General features: G+C 45.9%; 1 pseudogene; it reads left to right on the top strand.

The window, feature by feature from the left end:
• The first annotated feature begins 4,066 nt into the window (after positions 1-4,066).
• LOC119508854 lies at positions 4,067-11,136 on the top strand (annotated as a pseudogene).
• Positions 11,137-12,663: the final 1,527 nt, after the last annotated feature.

Consider the following 12,663-nt stretch of genomic DNA (forward strand, 5'->3'; position numbering starts at 1 on the left):
CACTGACGCCCATGGGAAAAGCTTGTGTTCATGGTTCTCTATTTTGGAGCCTGGTGGATCTCCACCCATCTGCAAAGACCCAGCTCAGATGACTGTGCTGCCGACCCCCCCACCCCATCCCGCCTTTTTTTTAAATGCTACTCATTATTAAGTGATCACTTTATGCTAGGATCTGTGCTGAGCTCTGCACATATTCTCTCATGCAGGGCAGACTCAGGTTTTGCGGGGCCCGTACAATTTAGGAGCCCATCTTTTAAAAAAGAATACAAAATTATCTGACTTTTATACATTATGTAAAACAAACCTCACCATGTGAGCATATTACCAGGGCCTTGGAAGGACCCAGAGCAACCCGGGGACCCTGATGCTTAAGCTCTGTTAGCTTCCTGGTAAATCCATTTCTGGGGTCAGGTCATCCCCACACTGGCGAAGTTATTAAGTAATGTCCCCACTTTACAGATGTGGAGGGTGAGACTCAGACTCACCACTACCCTACATTGGCCTTCCCTTATGCCCCTGCCAGTAGAGCTGTCATCAGGCTCATATATCCATTAAAGCGTGGCCTGTCATCACTGGTTTAACCCTCTGTCTCTGTCTCAGGCTCAGAGACAGTTCATGTGAGAGTAAGGATGACCCCTATGTCTCTGGGAAGATGGGAATCCTAGGGCAGAAGCAGCTTTTAGGGGTATGATCAGGGTTTTGGTTTTGGACATGCTAAGCTGAAATGTTTCTTAAAGTTGAGTAAGTAGTTGGATATATGAGACTGAAGTTCAGGAGCAACGTCTAGGCTAGAGAAATAAAATGGGAGCCATCCACAAATGCTTGGTAATCAAGGCTATGAGACTGAATGAGATCACTAGGGGATTCTAGACAGAGAAGAGGCCCAGTGACTGATCTCTGGCCTTAAAGGTCAAGGAGATGAAACTGGGAAGGAGCAACCAGTGAGGTCAGAGGGAAACCAGCAGAGCTTCAAGAAAGTGCCTCAAGGAGGAGGAAGCGAACAACTGGAGCAAATGCTGATGGGTCAGGTAAGATGAGGTCTGAGAAGGGATCGTTGGATTAACAACACAAAGGCCTTTGGTGACCTGACCGTAGATGTTTCCCTAGAGTGGTGGGACAGAATGGATCTAAGAGAGAAGCACAGGAGAGGAATTTGAGGCAGCAAGTGTAGACAATTCTGTGGAGTTTTGCTGCAAAGGAGAACAAAGAGGTGGGACAATAGCTGGTGAAGGAAGAGGATCAAGAGAAGGTTTTTGACGATGGGGAAATAACAGCACGTTTTGGGGAACGATTCAATAAAAAGAGGGAATTGATGATGTGGGAGAGAGACAAGAGAACCACTGGAGTAATGGGCTTGAGTAGGTGGGAGGGGTTGGGATCAGGCACAGGGGCAGGGATCGGCCTTAGATATGAGCATCCCTGGCAGCAGGAAGGTAGGCACGTCCTGGACCCTTACACAAAGCGAAAGAGGACAAGGGAGTCGAGGTTGTAGGAAAGCAACTGAGGATGGCCGGGCCATGGAGTCTAAGCTGGGTAAGAGGTGAAGCTGAAGCCACAAGCAAGATGGGAAGGACAGTAAAAAGGTGATGGGTTCAAAGTATCACAGCTCTGACAGGGAAAATTAAAACTGTTGGAGATTGTGGCAGACTGCTGACTGGCCCCCGAAATCCATTCTCCCCTTCTTCCTGTGGACAACCCTCCCCAGATAAAGACTGTATTGCCCAGCCTCCCTTGCAGCTAGGCACAGCCTAAGTCTCGGCAGTGGAAGGTGATAGAAGGGAAGTTTAAGTTCCACATGGAGCGCATAAAAGGAGTTTGTTTGCCTTTCATTTGGACCCTTCCTCCTTCTTGAGAGATGGAATGCTGATATACAGTGGCCCAGGTTCAAGGCCTCAAGGCCTGGGGCACAGCTGCTTGACTGTTTTGTTCCTTGGTCTGCATCAGCTGTCTGATGAAACCTAGGGATCCTTCTCAGAATAATGCTCTTAAATCCTTGGAATAAAATCATAGGATTACAAAGGAAAATAGCTATATGGAACTGCTGTTATCAAAACATTAAAAGAATTATCTAATAATAGATAGACTTCCTTATTAACACACTAAAGGATAAGCTGGCAATGGATCTAATAACTATCCTACTTTCAAAGTAATGGTGAGTATAAGTGATATTTTACATTTTCTGCAACAACTAGATGTGACATGAAAATGTCTGTCATTTCCGTTGGTGACAAGGTCACAGGCATTGCCAATACTCCACAAACGCAGGGTTGTCATAATTGAAAGGAATGCTAATTTTCAAGTAGAATTTGGGGCAAATAAAGATGGGATATTTTTTCCCCGTGTAGGTTTACAGAGCATCTGAATTCTATCCATGGACTCTTGGGGTGCAAGGATCCCAGGTTTAGAACATCCCCTGCCTTTGGGGATGGTAGGACAACGAGATGGAAGAAGACTGGATTCCTGAATAACCACGTTAGGTAGAGCCCCCCTGCCAGCCCGCAGCAGCCAGACTGTTAGGTGAGAGAACGAAAGGCCGGCCTTATTCACACCATTGCCTTTGGGGTCTCTGTGTTAAAACAGCTTATTGCAGACTCTTACAGAGGGGCAGACGGTGATTAAATTGTTAATATCTACTATATGAGAGCATGAGTCAGTAGGTTGCCTTGCCCCAAAGCAAACTGAAACCCAGCTGAGGGCCTCTGGGCTGCCCGGCCCCCTTCCATCCCCCACACGCTTCAAGGCGCCCAGAAGTGGGCCGCCCCCACGTCCCACCCCCGTCTGGGCCTCAGCACCGTCCACCTGTTTCCTGTTCTTGGCCCGCACAGGCCTGTGCCCTGGCCTCACCCTCATCAGGACTGGCTGACAAAAGAGCAGCTGTCTCCCCTGCCTCCGCCCCCTCCCTCTCAGGCCCCGCCACACCCCGCCCGGCTGGCAGATCCCTGACTGCAGCTAACTGGAATGTTAATAGAGGACGCGGGCTGGTCGGGGCTGGGATTGCTGGCAGGATCCCAGGGCTCCAAGAGGGTCTGAACCAGAGTGGACTGTGCAGCCAGGGAACAGCAGAAATGCCCTTAAAAAGGGAAAGGAGAGATGCCACGGAAAGAGCTGATGCCTGTGCCCAGAGCACGGAAATCTTAATGGGTGAGCAGGAGGGATGAAATCCATAACGATCTAAACGAGAGCCACCATTTACTGAGCACCTACGCACTACCAGGACTGTACCAGTGTATGATACCCGTGGCCTCTTTTCACCCTCCCGACAGCCCTGTGAGTTAGATTCTACCATCTTTACTTTACAACTATGGAAACTGAAGCTCAGAAAGGTTGAGTCACCTGCTAAAGGTCACACAGCCAGTACACTCTTAATAACAAGACTGGAGATAAGCATGGGGTGCCTCTTTCTTTCCTAGGAAACTGGGGGTCCAGCCCTCATTTTAGGACATCCTCACCAGTGCAGGTCTCCTGCTGCTCTGAGTAAATGTGGGCCCTTCATGGAAAAGGGCAAGGCTGGAATCTTCAGGGAAGCTGCTCTGGGGAAGCAGGGGAGGGCCCCACAGCCATTGTGAGCCCTAAGATGGTGATAGAGCCAGAGCCCATGGCCTCAGTGCAGGCTTGACCAAGGGCTGACTGCTCTGTCCATCCTCGCCCTTCTCTTTAGCCAGGGCCCTGTGTGCTTGGGGGCAGCTTCCTCTGCTCAGGGCATAGGCAGGCAGTCCCAGGCTGGGCAGGAGCTCTTTCCTGCGCAAAGCCACAGAGAGTGGGCAGTGGACTTCCAAGATCCCAGGGAAGAGACAGAGAAGGCCCCCGATTTTGTTGTGAGGCCCTGGGGAAGGCTGGGGCTAGAGAATGCAGCACTGGGTGGTGAAAATGGCATGTACTATGGGTCAGATAGACCCAACTCATCCTAGAAGTGGGGCCCTGGATGAGCCCATGGTGTTCCATTGTTGGTATGATAGAATGAGATCACATAGACTCCATATTATAGGGGAAATCCTAGGGGAGTGCTGGGCAAACAGTGCTCTACTCGTGGTCACCTAAGGAAGGTAAGGGTGTGGGGTGGCAGCCCATGAGGCCCGAGGAACAGGCAGTGGCCCAGCCAAGGTGAAGGCAGGACAGGCAGATTCCTGATAAACCCAATTTGGGTGCCTGGCTCTCTGGGCTGCAGACCTCCCATGCCAGAGACAGAGGCTCTTACCTCCATGGCAGAATCTGCTCCAACCAAGCTGGGGACCCATCTGGCTCCCGGACAAAGAACTAAAAGGACCACATTGCCTCATAGAGGAACTGCCCTGGCCTTGTACCCACTTTCCAGGATGACTTCCTTATGTCCAAGGCTCTGCCTTGCACTTCTAGGAATGAGGCCCCTGCTGGATGAGCTGTACTTTCTTCTCACTGCCTCAGTTTCCCTCTACCGAGTCCTCCTAGAGCTGCTCTCTTCCTGCTGTCAGCTGCTCTCCATTACTGCTGCTCGGGCCCACTCCTCAGTACCCCCTCACCAAGGACTCTCCCAAGGTGGGTTTCTGCTGAGGCAAAATCCAGGCCTAAGGTAAGGCAGGCCGAGAGCCTGTGAGGAGGAGCAGGTAAAGGGATTAGGGCAGAGGTTCCTAAACCATCTCAGTCCACAACACCTTCAGGTGGCTATGCAGTTTAGGAACCCAACATTAGGGTGATTCATTCATTCATTCAGCAAAGCATTCATGGAGCGCCTCTTCTCTATCCATCAGGGTTCTCCAGAAAAACAGAACCAAGAAGATGTGTGTGTGTGTGTGTGTGTGTGTGTGTGTGTGTGTGTGTCATATCAAGAGCTTTACTTTAAGGAATTTGCTCACCCAAATTGTGGGGGCTGGCAGTTCTGAGGTCTGTAGAGCAAGTAGCTGGGAATTCTGGTAAGAGTTGATAATGCAGTCTTGTGTCTAACATCCATAAAGAGACCAACAAGCTGGAAACTCAGAGAGGAGTTGATGCTGTAGCCTTGAGGCAGAGTTATTTCTTCTCCTTCTCTTCCTCTGTCTCATTCTCCTCCTCCATTAGAGAAGTTGTGGGTTTACAGAAAAATCATGCAGAAAATATGGAGTTCCCACATACCCACTCCCCTCATACACATAATTCAGAATTCCTTTCCCCCCTGGAAACCTCAGTTCTTTGTCCTTAAGACCTCCAATTTATTAGAAAAACCCCAAACCCCATCCACATTATCTAGGGAAGTCTCCTTTACTTAAAGTCAACTGATTGTAGATGTGAATCATATTTACACAATACCTTCATGGTGGCATCTAGGCTAGTATTTGACCAAACAACTGTACGTCATAGCCTAGCCAAGCTGATATATAAAATTAGCCAGCACCACTTCTATGAATTAGATCATAAGCTAGTAGCTGGAAACATACTGATGAATAAGATCCAGCCTCAGCCCTGTTTAAACTATGAGACAGACAAAAAAAATATGGAATTTCTGTGCTCCCCACAATCACGGGGAGTGGAGAGTGCAGAGGTGGGATTGTGGAGAGGGAGATCTGTCCACCCTTGGGTGCTCAGGGAAGGCTTTCTGAAGGAGGTAGAATCTGAGCTAAGTCCTAGAGGTTAGCACGTCGAACACAGGAAATATCTTGGGCTGAAGCACAAAATGAAGTGAGAAGATAGTTATGAGCTTGGCTTCAATTTAAAGACTTGCAAAGAATTCAGTCAAGCAGTCCAATAATAGACAAAGCTAGAGAGGCAAGCAGGAGTCCTGTCAATGGGGAACCAAGGAAGAGTTTTACACGGGGAAGAACCTTGATTGAATCAATATTTTAGAACCAACATCGGCTGCAGTGTAGAGAATGAATGGGAAGGGCAAGACTGGAACCCAGCAAGAAGGCCAGTTAGGAGTCTGTTGCAGTAATCCAGGTGACAGGTGGTGGTGGCTGGAACCAAGGTGAATGCACTATAAGTATAGACGTGGAGTCATGGGCAAGACTTGATGGTTGGGAAGATGCAGGGACCAAGGGAGAGGGAGGAGAGGAAAAGACTCCCGGGTTTCTGGCTTGGGCAGCTGGATAGCTGGAGAGTGGGGTTACTCACAGTAATAGGGATCCCAGGAGGAGAGCAGGCTTGGGCAGAAGGGGAAATGATGATCCCATGTGTGACTTGTTGAGTTTAAGGTGCCTGTGGGACCTCCAAGTGTAGACTATCCAAGGGGCAGGTATGCACAAGAATCTGGATCTTGGGAGAACTTTTGGAGAAGGGGCCTAAGGAAGCAAATAGAAGGCCTCAGGGGAAAAGGACAAGACCCTGGGGGGAACAACCAGCAGAAGGAAAATCATGGTCCTGTCCAGCAGGTGACAGAAAGTAACTTGGGAAACTAAAAGTGGTTCCATGCAGCCAGAACATAGAGCCTGGGGTAAATTAGAGGGTTCCAGAATGATAGAAAAATGAAGGGCTGTAATCAGAGGGTCTTATAAGCCATGTTAAAGAATTTGGGCTTTATCTTGAGGGCAAGGAGGAACCATAGGAAGGTGATGATATTGGCTCAGGTGGGGAATGAATCAGAAGAGAAGGGGTAGGCCCTTCTACCAGCCTGCAGTGACGTGGTAAGGGGAAGCACTGACGAGGATTCAGGGTCCTGCTTTGTGGGCTTGGGCCAGGACCTTGGATTCTTTTAAAATACCTATCTACTTGGGGAGGTGGTGAAGACTAAACAAGATGAGGTTTAAATGAAATGGGTTTGAAACTTCTCTGAGGGGTTCTGTATGAGGGTTGTCCTTTTGTGCATGAATGTTTGGGCTGCAGCTGCCTCCAGCACTAAAGTTTCTGGGTTGCATTTGGAATTCTGGAGGTGAGGAGGGGAAGGGGAAACCAAACCAGTTTCTGCCAGAGGACCGAACCCCAACCAGCCTATCAGAATAACCATTCCACCGGTTTCTTTCCCCATCCAGGCTGGTCAGAACGCCAGACAAGATGACTAGATAGCCAGGCTAGGACACGGGGAGACTGGGTATCAGTCTGAATACTTTTGGCTGTAAATAACAGAAAAACCCAATCGACTGGCTTTAGCACAAAAAACCACATCTCCCTTCACCATTTGCTCACTTCATCTCACTCTTGATCTAGGGACTCAAATGATATTGTCATCTCTTTTTTCAGCTTTTAGCTCCACTTCTGGCTTTGATCTATTCTCAAACAGCTCATCGGCCTCATACCCTCCCAAGTTTAAATCCGACAGAAAAGAACCCGCCTCTCTCAGCTGCCTCAACTTGAGCCTCACCACGTCTCCTTGTCTCTGATTGGGTCATCTGCCCCTTCTGAACAATTGCTGCAGCCGGGAAAACACCACCCTCTGGTTGGCCAGTTGGCCACCAGCCCCAACAAAGCTCAGGGAGCAAAGAAGAGGGGGATGAGACCCCCAAAATCAAAATCATAGTGCCCTGCCAGACAAAGGGGAATGGCCACTGGGAGGCAGAAGCCAAGGGCAGAGGTAGGGTGGGGGCTGTGGTTCAGTGCTCGTCCTTTCCTAACCCACACTCAGGCCCCTGGACATGCTGCCCTCGGCTGCAGCCCTATCCAGTTCCTAACTGGAACCCCACTGGCCCATGTGAATGGCACATACGCCTAGACCTGGTGCTGCCTTTGAGCTCTCAGAGAATGTTCCAGAAAAACATTGGGTCTGACTGCAACTACACGGGTAGCCTGGGTCCCCAGGAAACTCAGAGCTGGTCCTTTGGTCATTTTGATGGTTAAGTTCATGTGTCAACTTGGCTGGTAATGATGTCCAGTTGTCTACTCAAGCACTGGCCTGATTGTTACTGTGAGGGTATTTACTGGATTTAAATCATTAGTCAGTTCATGGCATCTACAGTTGGTTGATTATATTTACAATCAACTAAGGAGACTGCCTTCAGCAATGAGAGAAATCTCATCCAATTACTTGAAGGCATTCAAGAGAGAATTGATGATTTCAGCAGTCAGAAAAACTTCCATCTCTGCTTCAGTCAGCCAGTTTCTCCTGGGGAAGTCAAGGTGTTAATAATAGGCAGTGGTGGTGGTGGGGTGGGTGGTGTATATGGGAACTCTGTATTTTTTGCATGATTTTTCTGTAAACCTATAACTTCTCTAACAAAAAAAATTATATTAAAAACAAAACCCTACATTGGAGTTCCCAACCTACAGAATCTAGACTTGCCAATCCCCCCTGATGTGTGAGCCAATTTCTGTAATAAATATCATAATATCTGCATACATATATATCCCGTGGGTGCTGTTTCTCTGGAGAACCCTGACTAATACAGTCATCTTGAGCTCTGTGAGGACTTCCTGGCCTTTAGTCGACAGGACTGCACAGGCCAGCTCTGCCATATCCAGCCATGGGACTAGTCATTGAAGCTGGCTGAGCCTCAATTTTCTCATCTATTAAATGGGATTAATGATACCTCCCTCAGTGTTAAATGAAGTAACATGTGGAAGTGCTTAACACAGTTACTGGGGCTTAGACCAGTGCTTTTCAAACTATCAGCTGTGAAGAAGGAATGGGTTTTGTTTGTTTTTTCCCCCTAATCTGTCATGGACTGCCACTTGTATGAAATACAATAAAAATGAAGTATTAGGAAAATAAAAATTTAAAAAGACACAACATACAAGCCCCAATTTTTTACTATTAGATAAAATTATAATTATAAAATTATTATAAATAAAATTATTCAGTCAAATGGCTATGAAAGTTTCTAAATGCCCACTTTTATTTTATTTTTTTTTACAGTTCTCTCTTTTTTTATCTTCATTTTATTGAGATATATTCACATACCACACAGTCATACAAAACAAATCGTACTTTCGATTGTTTACAGTACCATTACATAGTTGTACATTCATCACCTAAATCAATCCCTGACACCTTCATTAGCACACACACAAAAATAACAAGAATAATAATTAGAGTGAAAAAGAGCAATTGTAAATGCCCACTTTTAAGTTTTGTATTTTTCTCATGGACAGCTGGTAACAGACCATTCCAAAACCAGCATCGATTTGTGGCTCACACTGTGAACAGCACTGACATAGAAGGCTCTGCACAAATGGCTGTGACTTTTCCATAATCAGCTCTTGTTAATGTGATCATTATCTGAAAATTGACTTTTCTCCTTCCCCTTTCACAATTCCAGGTTTCACTGGAGCATGGACTAGGCTTGTTGCCTAGCTGAACGGTATAAACAGGCAATTGTGTGCCAGGCCAGGAGGGGTTCAGCACTGCCTGCACCCAGGATCCTATGAGGAGCTGCAGCAGAAACACAGACTCTCTGATCTCACCAGGGTTTAATACCCTTTTGTGGCAGAGACTTCTAGTTGTTTTCCAACATCCATTCTTCCCTTCTTTCATAATAATAATAGAGTTTTAGCCAGGAACATGGTTGTCCATCTAAAGACTACATTTCCCAGCCTCCCTTGCAGCTATATGGGACCATGTGACCAAATTTGGCCAATGGAATATAAGCAGAAGTGATTTCCAGTCTCCTGATTGGGTGAGTGCTCTCCTGGCTCCCTTTCCATCCTCCCCAACACCTGGGAGATCCAGGGAGCTAAAGCAACTGCTTTGGAGCCAGATAGAAGCTGTGTGAGAACAGTGGAGTGAGTCACCATAAAAGCCCTAGATCACCTACCTGCGGGCAAATAAACTTCTATTTTGTCTAAGCCACTGTATTTGGAGGTTGTTCTGTTACAATAACCCCACCTGGATCCTAACCAATACTGAAATGAGCAGTGGCTGCAGATACCAGTGGCTCTCTGATTTCACCCTGATTCTGCTCCCTTTCCTAGGAAGGATCTTGTTCTCACAGTGACTAGGATGGTTATAAGGTCTAAAATGAGAGAGAAGTACAGAAATAATAAATACAATCCTCTAACATCCTTTAAGAACTAATGTGTCTGATACGATCGCATCCTCACAATTGCCCTCTGAAGGAGGGAGTTTCCATGCCCAGCCCCTGAGTTGTTCCCCAAGGTCTCCTCTGCCTGATGGGGAGCCAGGCCAAGTGGAACCTGGGATGGCTGTGGAAGTAGAACATCAGTAGAAAAATGGGATTGGGACACAGAGCTGGAGCCATTCACCTCACTCATACAGCAACTATTTATTGAGTGCCTACTGTTTGCCAGGCTCTGAGCAAGGCTCTGGAGATATGCTGTTGAGTAAAAAGATTAATGCCTGCCTCCTAAAGCTTGCTGCCTGTGTTGGGGGAGACCTAGGTTCAACATAGAATTACACAGGCAATAACTTAAAGTTGGAATAAAAGTTAGGAAGGCAAAGATGTCATAGCCAAAGTTCCCAAGATGGTTCAGGCACAGGGTAAGAAGTCCAGTAGGCAGGAGGGGTGTAACAGGGATGGGGGCTGGACTTCTCAGGGGTGGGGAGGTTGAGTTGGATCCCTCAACATGGGAGCTCAGCTGTCTCAGAGAAGGGGAAGCTGTCTGCATGTTTGTCATGACACACTGTAAACATGGCGCCTTTGCCCACAGCAGTCCCTACCCTCTGTCCCAAAAATCTGAGATAAAGAATCCCTCACTCCTCCTTGGTGTTATTCCAAGATCATTATTTTCAAAACGCGTTTTAAAAAGAAACATCCGTGACTTCAGCTATTAACGAAATAAAATTCCATATTTTTTCTCATGAAAAAAGTCACTCAACGGAAACGGAAGTGAGCAGTGGTTGGCTGAGTACCGGGGCTGAGAGGCGGAGCAGACAGCGGCTGAAGAAATGCCCGAGGACTTGCATCTCAGCTGAAGCACCGTATTCTGGTTACTGACCTTTCAGCAAGTGGTTCTTCTGAAGATCTTCTTTGGGAAGGATTTCCTTGTGTGAAAAAATGAACTTTTGCCCAGTCATCCTCTTGAATTCTCAGAGAAGAATTTCCAGCTCAACCAAGATAAAATGAATTTTTCCACGCTAAGAAACATCCAGGGTCTGTCTGCTCCACTAAAATTTCAGACGAATTCAAGGCAGTGCAGCAGGCTCAGTGGCTTCCATTTCTTCTGAGCCCAAACCTTTCACTGGAAATTTTGAGGGGTAATGATGAGACCACTGAATTTGAAGATATTCTTAGTGATCCATCACAAAGTGAAGTAATGGGAGAACCTCACTTGATGGTTGAATATAAACTTGGCTTACTGTAATACAGTTGTGCTGTTAATGAAAATAATGACTGCATCTTGTTTATAGTTGTCTTTCTACTATAATTTGATATACACATTAAAAGTACTGACACATGAGAATTTTTGCCTAAATAGTATCAATGATCCTTTGAAATTATTCGTTTCTTTGGTTTATGGCCACAAGACAACTAAAGGGAGATGAATTTTAAAGCTGGTTTATATTAAAAACCCGTGATCTTTAAAAAAATCATTGTTAATGAATATTATAAATCTGCCTGCAGGCTCCAACAAAACCCATTTTCTAGGTATTCTATACATTTTATTTTGAGTAGTCAGTATCAATATTTGAATGTTCAGCCTTCATAGTAGCATCTTTCAGAATAAATATTTGTCACTGATTTCACTGGCAACTTCAAATTAAGAATAAAATATGATTTTTATACTTTATCCTTTTTTCAGTATCAGCCATTAATAGTCATAAGAATATTTGCTTTATTGATACTACTTTAAGTTACAACCATTCTTTGATTCTTTCAAGTTGAAAACTTAAGTTCAGAGGTTTTGATTTGGGTCTTGTCTTTAAAGTGAAAAAATTTAAAGTAATCAGTAGAAGTACATTAACCTGTGGTTCTTCATAGATTTGATATTAATATATATTTAATATGTTACTAAGTAATACTGTTAAAGGAAAGTAAATCTCATCTTTCCTTGTTCTTGCTTTATATATCACAAGATGCCTAGATTTAAAAAATTACAACTTTCATACATACACAATAATCTCTTTAAAATTTTTTACCATGCTTGTTCTTTCTTATAAGGCATTCTTTATGAACCTGGTACACAAAAATTAAAGATTCTTAGAACATTTAAAAAAAAAAGTCACTCAGAGCTCACTTGTCAAACGGTTAAGGGAGTCAGAATTGGGAGTTGGACCCCTTTTCTTTGTGCCTATCCATCTAGCATAATGGGCTGAGAACTCACTGGAAATGAGTTCTCATTAGGGATGGATTTGTCTGGGAGTTTCCCACTGATAAATCTAACTCCTGAGGCCTGGCATGTTGTCTTCTCTTAGTTAGGGTTGCTATGCTTGTTTTTGCATTTTTCTTATTTAAAAGGGAATAAATAGCAGGGATCTGTATCTTATGAAAGGATTAGCTGTTTAAATGTTAAACCAGCAAGAATCAGTCTGTCCTGCTATCAGTTCAAGAGTGAACTGCCAGCTTTGGGGGCTTCTTCTGCATAACAGTTGTTAGCTGAGCCCTCGGGTTTGAGTCTCTGTAAAGGTATCACCTTCTGCCCTGTGTGTATAGTTCCAGGGAGCTGAGGGGCTGAGGTAAGGCTCCCCTTGTGGTTTCTCAGTGGGCACGTGCTGCCACTTTCCTCTTCCACAGATATCTGGCGTCCATACCTAGGCCTAGGGGAAGGGGCAGCACACCTGGAGCACACAGACCTGTCCGGCAGCTGTGGGTGAGGTGAGTGAGGCCGAGAGGGAGAAACGTCAGGTGGCTGAGGGAGAGAGGCTGCAGGAGTCACCTGGAGTGAGGTTCT

Source organism: Choloepus didactylus, chromosome 14 (assembly GCF_015220235.1).
Source record: "Choloepus didactylus isolate mChoDid1 chromosome 14, mChoDid1.pri, whole genome shotgun sequence".
NCBI classification, from domain to species: domain Eukaryota; kingdom Metazoa; phylum Chordata; class Mammalia; order Pilosa; family Megalonychidae; genus Choloepus; species Choloepus didactylus.